This window comes from Mobula birostris, chromosome 20, assembly GCF_030028105.1.
Source record: "Mobula birostris isolate sMobBir1 chromosome 20, sMobBir1.hap1, whole genome shotgun sequence".
Classification (NCBI taxonomy): domain Eukaryota; kingdom Metazoa; phylum Chordata; class Chondrichthyes; order Myliobatiformes; family Myliobatidae; genus Mobula; species Mobula birostris.
This window is the reverse complement of record NC_092389.1, coordinates 65,553,230-65,570,996: the sequence shown is the minus strand read 5'-3', so window position 1 is coordinate 65,570,996 and position 17,767 is coordinate 65,553,230. Positions and strand designations below refer to the sequence as shown.

At 46.0% G+C, this 17,767-nt stretch overlaps 1 protein-coding gene and 1 pseudogene across 1 annotated transcript in view; both read right to left on the bottom strand.

Annotated features, from left to right (window-relative positions):
- The window catches only part of LOC140185051 (uncharacterized), a 783,302-nt gene that overhangs the window by 705,408 nt on the left and 60,127 nt on the right, over window positions 1–17,767 (bottom strand). The window lies entirely within an intron of this gene.
- LOC140185289 (zinc-binding protein A33-like) lies at window positions 1,803–16,033 on the bottom strand (annotated as a pseudogene).

The following is a 17,767-nucleotide window of genomic DNA, read 5'->3' as shown; positions in this document are numbered from 1 at the left end:
AAACGGAGACGAGAGTTGCCATTGGACGACTGGAAAATGATGCTGATGGGGGACAAAGAAATGGCAGATGAACTTAATGAATACTTTGCAACAATCTTCACTGTGGAAGACACAACAGGATTGAGTGACTTTGCTGTTACAAAGGAAAAAGTGCTGATCAAACTCAAAGGTCTTAAGGTGGATGAGTCATCTGGACCAGATGGACTACATCCCAGAGTCCTGAGGGATGTTGAAGAGATAATGGATGCATTGGTCACGATCTTTCAAGAATCACTTGATCCTGGCATGGTCCAGGAGGACTGGAAAATAGAAAATTGCACATTTCAGAAGGGAGAAAGGCAAAAGAAAGGAAATTATAGGCCAGTTAGCCGAACCGCAGTAGTTGGGATAGTATTGTAGTCTTTTTTTGAGGAGGAGTTTTCAAGGTATTTGGCGACTAATGATAAAATAAGTCAATGTCAGCATGATTTCTGTGAAAGAAAACCGGGCCTAACAAACCTTTAGAGGTCTTTGAGGAAGTGAAGAGGAGGGTGGACAAATGAGAGGCAGTGGATATCATTTACTTGGATTTTCAGAAGGCCTTTGATAAGGTACCACACACGAGGCTGCTGAACACTATAAAATCCTATGGCATTACAGGAAAGATACTGGCATGGACAGAGGAATGGCTGACAGGCAGGAGGCAGCCTGTTGGAATAAATAGAGCTTTTTCAGGTTGGCTGCCAGTGACTGGTGGTGTTCCTCAGGGGTCAGTGTTGGGACTGCTACATTGTTTGTCAGTGATTTCGATAATGTAATTGATGGCTTTGTGGCAAAGTTTGTGGATGATGCAAAGAAAGGTGCAGGGGTAGGTAGTGCTGAGGAAGCAATACGATTACAGCAGGACTTGGACAAATTGGAAGAAGTGTTAAAAACATGGCAGATTGAATACAGTGTTGGGAAATATATGATCATGCATTTTGATCCAAGGAATAATATTACTCAGTATTATTTTACTGGACAGAAAATTCACAGGTGCCCGGGGCTTAGGAGTGCTCCTGCAAGAGTCCCAGAAGGTTATTTCGCATTTTGAGTCTGTGGTAAAGAAGGGAAATGCAATGCTGGCTTTTCTCTGAAGGGGAATAGAATATTTAAGCAAGGAAATAATGCTGAGCCTTTATAAGACACAAGTTAGGCCGTACTTGGAGTTTAATCAACGTTTTGGGTCCCATATCTCAGAAAGGAAAGGGGAGTCTCATTGAAGCATACAGAGTGTTGAACGGACTAGATAGAGTGGATGTGGAGAGGTTGTTTCATGTGGTGGGGATACCCAGACTAGAGGACACAGTCTCAACATTGAGGGGAGACCTTGTGAACAGAGGTCAGGAGGAATATTTTTAGCCAGAGAGTAGTGACCCTGTGGAATACTCTATCACAGACTGCGGTGGAGGCCAAGTCTGTGGGTATATTTAAGGAGAAGGTTGATCATTTCCTGACCGATCAGGCCATCAAAGGACATGGTGAGAAGGCAGGTGTATGGGGTTGAGTGGGATCCGGGATCAGCCATGATGGAATGGCGGAGCGGAGTCGATGGGCTGAACGGCCTAATTCTGCTCCTGTGTGTTATGGTCTTACCAAGTTTCACCCTGACCCCCCTCTCCCAGTCAGCACCGCCCCCACTTGTCCGATTTAACCTGTCTCAGTGCGGATGGACTTAAGGACCCGGGGGAGCTCAGGACCCGCCGCCCCGCGGCTGCTGCTGAATCCGTGGTGTTTCTGTTCCGTTGTCGGATGTGGTGAACGAGTTAAAATTAACGGATCGATAATTCTCATTTCGTGTTTATTTCACTCTCCGCACATTTATATTTACACCGACTTTACTCCTGACGCCGGTCCCGGGACCCGACCCGTTTACAGGCCCGGAGCGGAACCGGAGCAGATTCTCAGCCACCGGTTTCCATCCCAAGTCCGGAAGAAAGGATAAAGTTTCCCCGTGAATTTATTCCCAGTGAAGGTGTGGAGATGGGACTTGGTCTCCGCGTTGTAAAATGAAACTGTCCCGGACTGGTAACTGAGATAAACTCCCACCCTCCCGGGGATGGGACCGGCAGGGAGACGGGGCCCAGGGGAGATGAACACGTCACAATCCCGAAGTAACACGTCACAAACCCGTCCGATGACCCAGAATCCGGTCTCCGGACTCAGACCGACCCGTCCCTTCCTCTCCACAGACTCTGCGGCGACTCCCAGAAACCAGACCCGATTCCCCGTCACCTCCACCTCCCAGTAATGTCTCCCCGATGTGAATCCCTCCGATCCCAGCACACAAGCCCAGAATGTGAATCTCTTCACGGTGTCAGGGAGATTCCTCCGGGTCCCGGTCCATCTCACACTCTTACGATCCTCAGACACCTCGAGACACGGATGCGCCGTTTCCACATCCAGGGTGACAGAGACTGGGGGGAGAAGCAGAGAATTAGAGAGTCCCCGGGGATCGGGGGGAGACTCGGGCAGCGCGGCCCCGGGGATCGGAGGGAAACTCGGGCAGCGCGGCCCCGGAGATAGCGGGGAGACTCGGGCAGCGCAGCCACGAGATCGGGGGAAAGGCCGCTAGGGCTCAGGCGCGGTCGGGTGGCCGACACGAACCTTTCCCGTGGTTTGACCGAACGAAACCGGGTGGACAACTAATATCTCCCCAAGGGTTTTCCACTGGACGGAGAGCAGAGATTTCCAGATCAAACAGACACAAAATGCTGGAGGAACCGAGCGGGTCAGGCAGCGTGTGTGGAGAGAGATGGACAGTCTACGGTTCAGGTCGACATCTTCCCTCAAGAACAGAAATAAATAGACAGCAGAAACGATTGCGGGAAAGGGGTGGATTAAGATGGGAAAGGGGTGGGTGAATAGATTTAAACTGGAGGTCACGGAGGCCCATCGGCCCAACTCGTTTGTGCTGACCAACTTGCTCTAGTGAGCTAGTCCCATTTGCCCATTACTCCTTTCACCTTTTCTTATCCACGGCCCTGCCAAGATGTATTTTAAAACATTCTCCCTGTACCCATCTCTACAGTTGATCAAGACCCGGTGTAAACAGAGATAACCCTCTTCCCTGTCCACTGTACCATGAATTTTAGTGTCATTAACAAACCTACTAACTATGTCACCGACATTATCATCCAAATCGTTAATAGGAATGACAAACAACCCCGGCCCCAGCACTGACCTCTGCAGGTCACAGGCCTCATGTCCCCTCTGTTTAAGAGACACTTGGACAGACACTTCAATAGGCAAGGCACAGAAGGAGACTGACCTAATACTGGCCAATGGGATGAATGTAGATGGGTAAATAGGTCAGCACAGATGTGATGGGTCGAAGGGCACATTTCTATGCTGTACGGCGATGGCTCTGTGAACTGAATGGATAAGAACGCCCAAACCCCGCTCTCCTTACGGGTGCTGAGAATTCCAAACATACAGTGACCCCTGACCCTTGACTCCTCAGACAGGGGAAACATCCTCCCTGTATCCTTCCTGTTGACCCCAGAAGAATTTTTTGTTTCCCTGAGATCTCCTCTCATTCTTCTGAACAGGGAACAGAGAACATAGAACAGTACAGCACAGGAACAGGCACTTCATTCAATGTTAACATTCATTTGTGAGTGTGAAGTGTGGAGTGGGGGAGTGTGAAGGTTCGAGACAGTAAAGAAGGTGATAATGGGAACCAGCAGTGGAGAGATAAATGTCAGATTGAACCAGAACCAGATGGGGGAGGGTGGAAAGCCTGTCGGTGAACTGTGCGTGTAGACGTAACGAGAAGCTGGCGGGGACAAAGATGGAGATGAGGATCTCTTTGCCCCCTTTCCCACAACCCCATCGACCGCAGCCCCTCATTTGGACGGGGGAGAATTTGCAGGGACCCTTAAACAACACAGGTCCTGATGCAGGATTTCAGCCTGAACCATCAACAGTTCACTCTTTTCCATAGATGCTTCCTTGCCTGCTGAGTTCCTCCAACATTTTGTGTGTGTGGCTTCACCTTAAATATAGTCATTGAAATATATTCCCTGCGGCAGATTCACTATCCTGTGGATAAAGGAATTCCTCCTCATCTCTGTTCTAAATGGACACCCTCTAGTCGGAGGCTGTGCCTTGTGTTCTCGACCCAGCCACTATAGGAAACATCCTTCCGACATCCACTCTCTCCGGGTAGGTTTCAGTGAGATCAGGCCAAGACCCTTCATCAGGACCTGTGTTGCTTGGATTACCAGCATCTGCAGATTTTCTCATGTTTGATTTTTAAAGCAGAAGTTGATATGTAAACTTCTTGATTAGTCAGAGTGTCAAATGTTAATGGGGAGGAGGCGGGAGAGTAGAGTTGAGAGGGATAATAAATGAGCCATTCTTCTAAACTCCCATGAGTACAGGCCCAGAACCATCAAACACTCCTCATATGTTAACTCTTTTATTCCCAAAATCATTCTTGTGAACCTCCTGGACCCTTTCCAATGCCAACACATCTTTTCCGATATAAGGGACCCAAAACTGCTCACAATACTCCAAATGTGGTCTGACCAATGCCTTATAAAACCTCAGAATGACATCCTATTCGAATCCTCTCGAAATGAATGCTAACGTTGAGCTTGCTGAGCTTAACACTGACTCAAACTGCAATTAACCATCAGGGAATCCTACACAAGGACACCCAAGTCCCTTCTGCACCTCTGATTTTTGAATTTTCTCACTGTTTACAAAATCGTCTATGCCTTTATTCCGCCTGCCAAATTGCATGCACGACTTCCCTACTCGATAATCCATCTATCACATCTTTGTCCATTTTCGAATCTGTCTCTGTCCTTCCCCAGACTCTGAGCTTCTGCACCACTACCTTCCCCTTCACCTAACTTCATATCATCTGCAAACTTAAGGCAACAATTCTGTCATCCAAATCATTCTTTGTCTATCTCGGCTTTGTGTTCCTCGAAGAATTCCAGAAGATTTGTCGGGCAAGATTTCCCCTTCAGGGAAGGCACGCTGTCTTTGCCCTATTTTATCATGTGCCTCCATGTACCCAAAAGCAGTTCCATTAATACTGGACTCCCAGCATCTTTCAAAGCTCACCACATCCAGACTAACTCACCTGTAATTTTCTTTCCTCAGCTGCTCTCCCGTCATAAAGAGTGAAGTGACCTTTGCAATTTCCATTCGTCTTGAGTGTCCAATTATCTAGTGATTCCTGAAAGATCATTACTAATGCCCCCATATTCTCTTCAGCTAATTCTTTCTGAACACTGGGGTGTAGTCCATCTGGTCCAGGTACCTTCAGACCTTCAATCTTCCCACGCACTTTCTCCTCAGTAACATCAACAACACTCAATTCTGTCCCCAGACACTCTCACATTTCTGACATACAGCTGGTATCTTCCACAGTGAGGATTGGCACAAAATATTAAATAAATACTTCTACAATGTCTTTTGTCACATGTCTCCTCTCCAGTGTCACTTTCTTGGGGTCCAATATCCACTCTTGCCTCTCTTTCACTCTTTACAGTTTTGTGTCCTCTTGAGTATTGTAGGCAAGCTTTCCCTCATATCTCATTTTCTCTCCTTCGGGCTTTGTAATTGCCTTCTGTTGATTATCAAAATTTCCTCAATACTTCAACATCCTGCTGATTTTTGCTCTATTGTATGCCCTCTCTTTCACTTTTATGCTGTCTTTGACTTCCCTTGTTAAACAAGGTTGCCTCATTCTCCGTGGATAATACTCCTCCGTCTTTGGGATTTATCTATCCAAATTGCCCCCAGAAATTCCAGTCTTTGTTGTTCTGCAATCATCCCTGCTGGCGTCCCCTCCCAATCTACCTTGGTCAGCTCTTCCCTCATGCCTCTGTAACTAACTTTACTCCACTCTAATACCGATACATCTGACTTTATCTCCCTCTCAAACTCCAGGGTGAATTCTATCATTTTATGATCACTGCTTCCTAAAGATTCTTTTCCCTTAATCTCCCAAATCATATCTGGTTCACTATACAAATCCCACTCTAGAATTGCCTTTATTCCATTGGGCTCAACCACAAGCAGTTCTAAAAATCCATCTTGGGGACATTCTACAAATTCCCTCTCTTGGGATGCAGCACCAACATGATTTTCCCAATCTACCTCCTTGTTGAAATCCCCCATTCCGACTGTCACATTGCATTTTTTTTTCCATTTCCTAGTGTAATTTGTATCCCATTTCGATCCTGGCTACTATTTAGAGGCCTGCATATAATTACCATCAGGGTCTTTTTACCGTTGCAGTTTCTTAACTCTACCCACAATGACTCAACATCTTCCAATCCTATGTCACCTCTCTCTAAGGATTTTATTTCATTTTTTACAACAGAGCCTCCCCAGCCCCGATGCCTACCTGCCTGTCCTTTGAATACAAGGTGTATCCTTGGATGTTGGGCTTCAACCAGCATCTCCTTTCAGCCACAACTCAGTGACGCCAACAACGTTATACCTGCCAATCTCTACCTGTGCTACAATATCATCTACCTTATTCCGTATACTGGAGCATTCAAATATAACACCTTCAGTCCTGTATTCATCAGCCTATTCGACACTGTCCACATGAACTTAAGCAAGATCTATGATATCAATGATAGACCACAGTTCGGGTATTGTCTGCATGTCCACTTCCTCGAATATAGTGAAACATAGAAACACAGAAATCATAGAACACAATACAGGCCCTTCGGCCCACAAAGCTGTGTTGAACATGTCCCTACCTTAGAACTACCTAGGCCTTACCCATGGCCCTCTATTTTTATAAGCTCCATGTAGCCATTCATGAGTCTCTTAAAAGACCCTGTCGTTTCCACCTGCAGCACCACCACCAGCAGCCCGTTCCGCGCACTCACCATTCTCTGCATAAAAAACATACCTCCGACATCTCTGTATCTCCTTCCAAGCACCTTCAAACTATGCCCTCTCATGCTAGCCATTTCAGCCCTGGGACAAAAGCCTCTGACTGTCCACACGATCAATGCCTCTCATTATCTTCTACACCTCTATCAGGTCACCTCTCATCCTCCGTCGTTCCAAGGAGAAAACGCCGAGTTCACTCAACCTATTCTCATAAGGCATACCGCCCCCCCCAAAAAAAAACAGGCAACATCCTTGTAAATCTCCTCTGCACCCTTTCTATTGGTTTCCACATCCTTCCTGTAGTTGTAGTGAGGTGACCAGAATTGAGCACAGTACTCCAATTGGGCTGACCAGGGTCTTATATACGTGCAACATTACCTTTCGGCTCTTAAACTCAATCCCACAATTGATGAAGGCCAGTGCACCGTATGCCTTCTTAACCACAGAGTCAACCCGTGTAGGATGTCATTACACTGGACAGGAAGGTTCAGGAGGATGTTACCGGGACTGGGGGGCTTGGGTTAAAAGTAGAGAGTGTTTAAGCTTGGGCTATTTAGCTGTAGTGTAGGATGTTGAGGAATGACCCCTTATCGAGGTAAATACATTCACAACGGGCTGAGATAAAGTGAGCCTTTTTCTGAGAAATGGGAGTACAGAACCAGAGGGCTCAGATTGAAAGTGAGAGGGGAAGTTTTTATGAGGGATCTGTGGGGCAACATTCCCACAGAGAGGTGGGTGGGCAGATGGAATTTGCTGTCAGATGCTGTAGAAACAGGTAAAATTAAAATAGTTTAAGATGAACTTACACAGGTACATAGATTGGAAGTGGTTAGAGGGATATGGGGAAACACACACAAGGGGGACATGCTCAAGAAGGCATCTTGGTCTTGCAGATGTATGAAGTGGTTCGTGGGTTCAAACCCTCCCAGATCATCCTCCTGAGGAATCTCACCCCGGAGTCTGTCTGTGAACTGTTGATGTGACGTCGCATCAGGGGGCAGCTCAGTGCACAGAACAGACTGGGTAAGGACGGCAGATTTCATTCCTAAGTCGGAACGTGGGCCTATTTCTTTGACCATGTGTCACACTCAGATATTATGTGTGTGTGTGTGTGTGTGTGTGTGTGTGTGTGTGTGTGTGTGTTTGTGGTAAATATCAGTGTGCTTGTGTGTACACACTCAAAGGAGAGTGTGCACATTGAAATATTTGTATGGCACAGCGTGTCATTACATGTCTGGTGTGTGCTGACAATGTGTGACATGTGTGAGTTGTTTAAATAAATAAATTACCGTGTCTGAAGAGAATAGTTTCTAGATTATTGAAGGAAATATCAACGTACATTGCTGCGTCTCTGACTGCAATCTGCCAATCCTTCCTGTGTATGCGTGTGTCGGGCTGTTTTGCCAGTCTGGTTATGCTGTGTGTGCTTCTCCTGAGATGAAATCCTGAATGATGTCAATGCTGGTTGCGTTGTCTGGGCTCATTCTCACAATGCTTCAATGTTGTGGTCTGATAACCATAAGCTCATAAGATATAGGAGCAGAATTTGGCCATTTGGCCCACTGTGACTGCTCCACCATTCAATCGTGGCTGATCCTTTTCTTCTCCTCCTCAGCCCCACTCCCCGGCCTTCTCGCCACAACCTCTGATACTGTGTGCAGTCTAGAACCTGTCAAGCTCCGCCTTAAATATGCCCAACGACCTGGCCTCCACGGCTGCCTGTGGTAACAAGTTCTGCAAATTCCCCACCCTCTGACTGAAGAAATTTCTCTGCGTCTCTGTTTTTAAATAAGACACCCCTATATCTTGAGGCTGTGCCCTCTTGTCCCAGACTCTCCCACTATGGGAAACATCCTTCCCACATCTACTCTGTCTTGGCCTTTCAACATTTAAAGGGTTTCAGTGAGATCCCCCATCATCTTTCTAAATTCCAGTGAGTACAGGCACAGAGCTGTCAAACGTTTCAAGTCTGATAACCCTTTCATTCCTGGAATCATCCTTGTGAACCTCCTCTGGACCCTCTACGATGCCAGCACATCCTTTCTCAGATGAGGAGCCCAAAACTGTTCACAATATTCAAGGTAATGCCTCACCAGTGCCTTATAAACCCTCAGCATCACATCCCTGCTCCTGTATGCTAAACTCCTTGAACTGAATGCTAACATTGCATTTACCTTCCTCACAACTGACTCTACCTGCAAGTTAACCTTCAGGGTGCTCTGCAGAAACACTCCCACATCCATCTGCATCTCAGATTTTTGAATTGTCTCCCCATTTTAAATAATCTGCATATTGTGCATGACCATGAATTTCCCAGCATTGTGTATCATTTGCCACATTCTTGCCCAGTCTCCTCATCCAAGTCCTTTGAAGCCTACCTGTTTCCTCAACACTACCGGCCCCTCCACCAATCTTATTATACGCCAACGTGTCCTATCTGGTCCAGTATCACCAAATATTCCATAACCTCATACTTAACAATTGACACTAATGTCTTCCCACCCACAGAGGTGGGGCTAACTGGTCTATAACTTCATTTCTGCTGCCTTCCTCATGACTAAGAGTTGGGTGACATTTGTAATTTCCAGTCCTCTGACACCACACCAGAGTCCAATGATTTTTGAAAGATCATTTCAAATGCCTCCACAATGTCTACCGCTACCTCTTTCAGAACACTAGGGTGCAGTTCATCTCGTCTGAGTGACTTATGTCCTTTTGTGAGCACCTTCTCCCTTGTAACAGTAACTGCACTCACTTCTCTTCCCTCACACTCTTCAACACCTGACACAGTGCCAGTGTCTTCCACAGTGAAGACTGATGAAAATACTCATTTAGTTCATCTATCATCTCTTTGTCCCCTGTTATTATATATCCAGCCTCATTTTCTAGTGGTCCTATATCCACTCTCATCTCTATTTTATTTTTTCGCATACTTGAAAATCAATTTGATATTGTTTGTTTGTTTGACCTGCTGCGTTCGCCAGAAACTTTGATGTGTGTTGCTTAATATTGTTTGCTTACTTGTTTTATAAAGACAGGTGTGTAAAAAGGGCCTGAAGGATCATTGGAGACCCAAGTCACCCCAACAACAAACTGTACCAGTCGCTACCATACAGGAACTGGTACGGCAGCATAAAAGCCAGGACCAATAGGGTCCGGGGACAGCTTCTTCCACCAGGCCATCAGACTGATTAACTCGTGCTGAGACAACTGTATTTCTATGTTATATTGACTGGAATGTTATACATATTATTTATCATCAATTACTATAAACTGCACATTTAGACAGAAGATTTTTCCTGCTCGTTTATAGAAAGGATGTAAGTAATAAAGTCAATTCAATTCAATTCAATTCCATATTTCAATTTTCCCCTCCCATTCATTTTTTCAGTTCCTCTCAGTAGGTATTTAAAAGCCTCCCAATTCTCTGTCTTCCTATTAATTTTCACTTTGTTGTATGCCCACTCTTTGGCATTTACATTAACTTGTCTTCCCTTATCAGCCACAATTGTACTATTTTGCCATTTGAGCATTTATTTATTTTTGGAATATATCTATCCTTCACCTTCCTCATTTTCCCAGAATCTGACATCATTTCTGCTCTGCTGTCATCCCAGACAACATCTCCCTCCATTTTACTTTGGCCAACTCCTCTTTCAGACCACTGTAATTTCTTTTACTCCTCTGGAATACTACAACGTCAGACTTTACTTTTTTCCTTATCAAATATCAAGTTGAACTCAGTCATGTTGTGAGCATTGCCTCCTCAGGTTTTTTTCCAAAGATATCATCTCCAGTTCAATACATAACACCCAATCCAGTAGAGCTGTTCCCCGAGTTGGCTCAATGATAAACTGCACTAAAAAGTTATCACATGGCATTCAACAAATTCACTCTCTTGAGATCCATTATCAATCTAATTTTCCCAATTGACCTACTTGTTGAAATCTCCCATGACTATTGTAACATTGTCTGTTTCATTGGCCTTCTCTATTTCCAGTTGTAATCTGTGGTCCACATCCAGCTACTGTTGGGATCCTGTATGTGACTGCCATCAGTGTCATTTTTACTCTTGCAGTTCCTTCACTCAACCCACAAGGAATCAACATCTTCCAATCCTATGTTACATCTTTCTATTGATTTACCAGGCCACCCATATCACCCCCTCTGCCTACCTTCCTAACCATCTGATACAATGTGTAACCTTGGACATTCATCTCCCAACTACAACCATCCTTCAGTCATGATTCCCTGATGGCCACAGCATCATACCTGACAATCTGTAATCGAGCAACAAGATCATCCACCTTATTTCTCACACTCCATGCATTGAGATATGACGCTTTGGGTACTGTATTTCCTATCCTTTTTCATTCTGCATCCCTAATGCAGTGATACTCACCCAGCTGGCTGCAGTTTTGTCCTCGTATCTGGCTGCCCCATCTGACAGTCTGACTGCACACTATCTTTGCATTTTTACCATCAATCCTACCCCTTCACTCGTTCCTAACCACCCACCCCCCCCAACAAATTAGTTTAAACCCTCCCCAACAGCTCTATCAAACCTCCCTGTGAGAATATTGTTCTCCCTCGGGTCCAGGTGCAACCCATCCCTTTTGAGCAGGTCATTTCTCCACCAGAAAAGATCCCAATGATCCAAAAACCTGAAGCCCTGCCCCCTGCACCAGCTTCTCAGGCATGCTTTAATCTGCCAAATTATCCTGCTCCTACCCTCACCAGCACGTCGCACAGGCAGCAGTCCAGAAATTATAAACCTGAAGGTACTGCTTCTGAGCTTTCTACCAAGCTCTCCAAATTCTATTTTCAGGACCTCTTTGTTTTTACTTCCAATGTTATTTGTCCCAAAATATACCAACATATCCAGCTGTTTTCCCTCACTCTCTAAAATGCTGCAGACACGAACCGAGGCATCCCTGATTCTGGCACCTAGGAGGCAACATACCATTCGGGTGTCCCATTCACATCCACTGATTCCCCTGTCTGTTCCCGACTGAGTTCCCAATCACTACCGCTCCCCTCTTTTCCCTCGAACAACAGTGAGAGTTGCAGATCCAGAAGGGGGAAGACCTGCGTCAATCAGAGTCTGCACTCACAGCACACAAAGGACTTGTGCATTTTTCTGACAAGCCCGGTGACCACACTGATGCCCACTTTTATTCCCTACAATATCATCAAGTCAGTATTAATTTCTCAGCTCCTGTGGTAGGATGCAAACTCATGTCTTGGTGTGTAAGTGCAGTGGCCTGGGATCGGGACACAGTGGTTCATCTGCCAGTCCCGTGTATTGGTTGTATTGTGGCCCTGTGCTGGTGTGTTCAGGGGTCTGACATCTCCAGCTGACCATGTGACAGTGACGCCCCCCCCCCAGTCGGTGGGGTTGATGTGGAATAGACTTCAGTTCCACTTCAACCCAATATTACAGCAATCTTTGCCTCAAAATTGAACTTAATTGTGATCTCACAAACAAGAAGAAATGAATCTTTGTGAGTTTTACCTCGATTAATGGCATCAAGTGTTTCTCTCAGCATTGTGTTCAGCAAATAGAGGTGATCAAATTTTTCCACCGGTAGGGCCTCATCTGTCACTGACAATTCCGGGACATCATCATTAATCCTGTAAATAGTAAACTGATGGTGATAAACTGCTATTCTACACTATTTTACAAATCCATACAGGGTTTCAGTGAAGAGCATGTCCTACCTCCTGTTCTGACGAGCTTCCTCCTGAAAGAAATAAAACACAAATCTGAATAGACTGAGACTATCGACATCCTGAATTTCATCCAAACCATTACAAGGCGTTGAAAATTCCCACTCCTGCAGTCACTCACACACACAGACAATACAGAACCAGGGGTTGAAAATTCCCACTCCTGCAGTCACTCACACACACAGACAATACAGAACCAGGGGTTGAAAATTCCCACTCCTGCAGCCACTCACACACACAGACAATACAGAACCAGGGGTTGAAAATTCCCACTCCTGCAGTCACTCACACACACAGACAATACAGAACCAGGGGTTGAAAATTCCCACTCCTGCAGTCACTCACACACACAGACAATACAGAACCAGGGGTTGAAAATTCCCACTCCTGCAGTCACTCACACACACAGACAATACAGAACCAGGGGTTGAAAATTCCCACTCCTGCAGCCACTCACACACACAGACAATACAGAACCAGGGGTTGAAAATTCCCACTCCTGCAGTCACTCACACACACAGACAATACAGAACCAGGGGTTGAAAATTCCCACTCCTGCAGTCACTCACACACACAGACAATGCAGAACCAGGGGTTAAATTACAGGGTATTTCTCTGAAAGCTGGGCCATTACTGAGAGGATGAAACTTGCAAGGAAGACAGGACAGGTCATGCATTTTCATCTGGATGAAGCGTTAGAATGATGAGATGGGCGAACTCAAATCAGTGATGGATTTGATAATGAATCCGATAAGAAATTTAGTGAAGAGGATGTGGAACTCATTGACACAGGAGTGGTTGAAGCGGAACAGCAGAGATTGAATGTCATGGGTAAACTAGAGAATCAGATGAGGGACCGTGGAGTTCAGAGCACTGTCGCCGGGTGTGGTGAGTAGGTGGGAGGAGGCTTGTGAAGCAGTGAAATTGATAGCAGAATATGGTCCGAATGGCCTGTTAATGATGGAGAATGGGATACAGTCCCATGATAATCAAGGACACAATCAGCAGCTCTGCATTATAATCAGAGTAAATCATTTCAGAGAAGATTGGATTCCGTCCTGGGATGTACAGAAGTTGTGGAAGTCCAGTTTTGAAACAATAGCAGCGCTGAATAGTTGTATCAATTGTCTGGTGAGACAGTTTACTGCCGTTTGTAAATGTTGTGTGTAGGAGCAACGCACCTGTTTTCTCTCTGCATTGTATTCTGAGTTACATGGTTATTATGGTAACTAGTCACGTGAGTGGGGTGTGGTAAAAGGAAAAAGAAAAGGTTTGGTATTCGGGCTTTGTTCTGGGCTGTTTTGAGCTGCGGACGGGCAGATGTCATACCATTTGTTGACCAATTCGTTGCAGTTTAATTTACTGTCAATAACGCTGAAGTTTCATCGCTTCAAGATTGTATGTTGCTATTGAAGGATCGAATACATATCTTCGACATTTTGGAACATGATTATTGGAGTGATCGGGAGGTGCAACATACAAGTGTAACAATCTGTGCGAGGTCGCCAGCAGCGGCAACTGATTTGTTAGAAATGGCCACTGTTTACTTCAAATATTCCACTGTTCATTTAGTGTCCTTTGACAGAAATAAATTGAAATATAATTCCTCACCTTGAGAAATATCACACTGTCTTTTTGATCCATCTGTTCCTTTATCTTTGAGATTTCCTCCTGAATAATCCTAATATTCTTTTGAATCTCTCGAAGATTTTTCTCCATTGGATTTAGAATCCTCGCCTCTTCCTCCCTGAGATCCCTGTGTAAGCTCTGCTCTTTCTCAGTGATAATCTGGCGCAGTTCAGCAAACTGGGATGTGACGTGGGACTGAAGGCTGTGTGACTGTTCCTGTCGAATGAAAGGTGAAGATTAATTTACTGTATTGCTGTGTTGTATTTCCTTGTGACAGTAAGGTGACCATTCGGTCCATTGAAGACCATGCTAGTTCTGAGAGCATTCCCGTCAACCTCATTCCCTCGCGTTTTCCTGAAACCTATTCTCGCTCATTGACCCATTAACTCCCACCTGATTCGCATACACCCTCCCCCACCTTAACGGGGTTAATTGTAATTAACCATTTTTCCAGCATGTCCTTGGGATGTGTCTGAAACTGTCGCGGTCACAGGGAGAACATGCAAACTCCACACAGACAGCACCAGGGGCCAGGATCGAACCCAGGTCACTGGAGCTGCGATACTCTGCTAATCTGCATTAAAGGGAGCAAAACTATACAGTAATATCAGAAATTCCGCTCATGAAGCCTCACCCGAACTCCGGAAATCTTCTCTTTCTGTTGCTGCTCCTTTTCCTGGAAGTCTGATTTCATTTTTGTGAGAGAGTTAAAGGAAGATTTCAACTGAACCTGGAAGTCAGAGAGCGAAGGGAAAAGTAAAAAAAAAGGATCAAAAGAAACAGGTGATCAAACCCGATTATCGCACAAAATGCTGGAGGAACTCAGTGAGTCAGGCAGCATCTATGCAGCGGAAATAAACAGTCGACATTTCGGGATGAGACCCTTCATTAAGACTGGGAAGGAATGGGGCAGAAGCCAGAATAAAAAGGTTGGGGATGAGAACCAGCTGACAGGTGATGGGTGAGACAACGTGAGGGGTAACGTGGGGGAGGGTGATGAAGTGAGAAGCTGAGAGGGAACATGTGGAGGAGGTAAAGAGCTGAAGAAAAAGGAATCTAATACTAGAGGACAATCGAACATAGAAGAAACGGGAGGAACTGGGGCTGTTTGGAGCCTGAATAGTGACGAGGGAGGAGGTGTTGGAGTCAGATGTAGCACTTGTCCCGCTTTCAGGAGTCAATGCCAGGAGGTAGATCAGCGGGTAGGAGCGAGTGGATAAGGTGGTTACGTAGAGAGCGGAGAGCTGTGGGAATGGGTGGGGTGAGCTGTGGGAGTGAAAGATATGCGTGTGCTATGTAGGATAGGACAAGGGAGGATGGGGTGAATATCAAATTCGGGATGGTTTTACCTTGTAGATTTTAACAGCTTCTTTAATCGGCAGGAAGCGGTGCTCTCTGTGTTCCTGCGCAACTGCACAGATCAGACAGATCAGTGTCTTGTCCGTTTCACAAAACAGCTTCAGTTCTTCCTCATGTTCCTCGCAGTGAAGTTTACTTTCCTTCCCTTTCGGATTCAGGTTTAGATTTCGAATTTTTTCAGTCAGATTTGCTAAGGCCCGACTGACCCTGAGGGTGCGGTCAGCAGACACCTCTCTACATTCCGGGCAGGAGTTTATCTCCTCCCTTTTCCAACACCGTGTGATACAAGAGCGACAGAAGTTGTGTCCACACTCCAGTGACACCGGATCAGTGAAGAAATCCAGGCAGACGGGGCAAATTACCTCCTCGGTTAAACTCTCGGCCCGTCCTTCCGAAGCCATCTTAATTCCCAGCACTTCCTGGTTCAGAATGCTTTCACTTTCGGGGAGCTGCTGATCCCCTGCAGTACCGCGATTGTCCACTAGACGCGCTGCAGACTCGGGAAATGAACATCATGTCGCTGACAGTGTCAGTGGGCAAGAATCGTGGTGATTTCCACACCTGTGTGGATCGGAAACACGTTAAGCAGGTCGGAAGTAAAACAAAAAACAAAAAAAAAAACAAACTCGGCCGTGGACTACCCAAGCCCGGCTGCAAAAGGAGGAGGGTTGGTTTTGGGGCGAGCAACCGCATCCTGTAAAATCCCAGAGCGACAGAAACGTCAAGTGAATCTCTAAAGGCCTCAACCCTGCGATTGGAAGTCCTTTCCCCCGGAAGTACCTTGCAGAAAAAAAGCACAGGACTGGACATTCCACGTTATTTTGTCTTGTGAAGTCCTGAAGAAAATTCCCATTTTCAGTCAGATTTGCTAACGCCCGACTGACCCTGAGGGTGCGGTCAGCAAACACCTCCCTACATTCCATTTACCCATTTTTGTCCCGACTCCAATGGAAGGCAAGTTTCCACAACTCTGAACAGAGCCCAGAAGTTGATCGAAATAAACGTTATTCACCATAAAATATACACAAGGATAAACTGTGCAATCCCTTTACCCGAAGATCAGTGAGCCTTCTGTCACACAGCTGCTGTGACACAGGCCCTTGCATCTTTCTCCACACATCTTCACCAGCCCACAGTCCGCAAAGAGGTGAGTGACCGTCTCGTCTCCACTGCAGTAATCTCGGGGCAGCGCGCTGTGGGAGCGATCTCCGGGCATGCAGCAAGGATCAAACTGGGAGGGCCCATCTCACCGCCATCTAGGTAAGATTTGGCACGATGATCAAAGAAGTTTATCGCCCTCCTGATGAGCCTACACAAGGTATTGGATTCGGCCCGGTACATCACGGTAAATCCCTCCCAGCCATTGAGCACATCTACATGAAACGCTGTCGGAGTAGAGCAGCATCCATCATCAGAGATGCTCACCGCCCAGGCCAGGCTCTTTTCTCGCTGCTGAAATCAGGTGGAAGGTACAAGAGCCTCAGGACTCGCACCACCAGGTTTAGGATCAGTTCCTACCCCTCAAGCATCAGGGTCACTCACTTGCCGTTCATTCAGATGCTCCCGCAACCAATCATCGCACTGGGCTTGGATCAAAATTAGTGACATTAGAGGTGGTTTGTCTGAGACAGATCGCATTGGGCCTGTCTCAGAATTAGAGGGATAAGAGACAGATACAGTCTCACAGGATATCGACAGGGTGGTGACAGGACTGATGTTTCATACCGCTGGGGTGTGGAACCAGGGGTCACAGACTCAAAATCCGAGCTCACCTCAGCAGGACTGAGATGGGGAGACATTTCCCCATCCAGAGTGCAGTGAATCTTTGGAATTTTCTCCACAAGGTTTCTAAATTGATCAGCCATATCTGAGCGCTCAGCGGTGATGGGAACGTTGAACGAAAGTGGCGCTGAGATCAAAGGTCAGGCATGTTTCTGGCGAAAGGCAGAACAGTCGCAAAGGGCCGAATCGCCACGCATGCTTCTATTTCTTATTTTCTAAAACACGAGTTTATTTTTGAGCCTTTCTCTCCCTTGGCCTTCAGCCTGTCGGATTGCACATGGGAGCGGTGAGAGCTCCAGAGATCCATCAGCAGCCGCTGCGGTTATTTCATGTCTCGTTATCTATTGCTATTGATTTATATTTGCATTTGCACAGT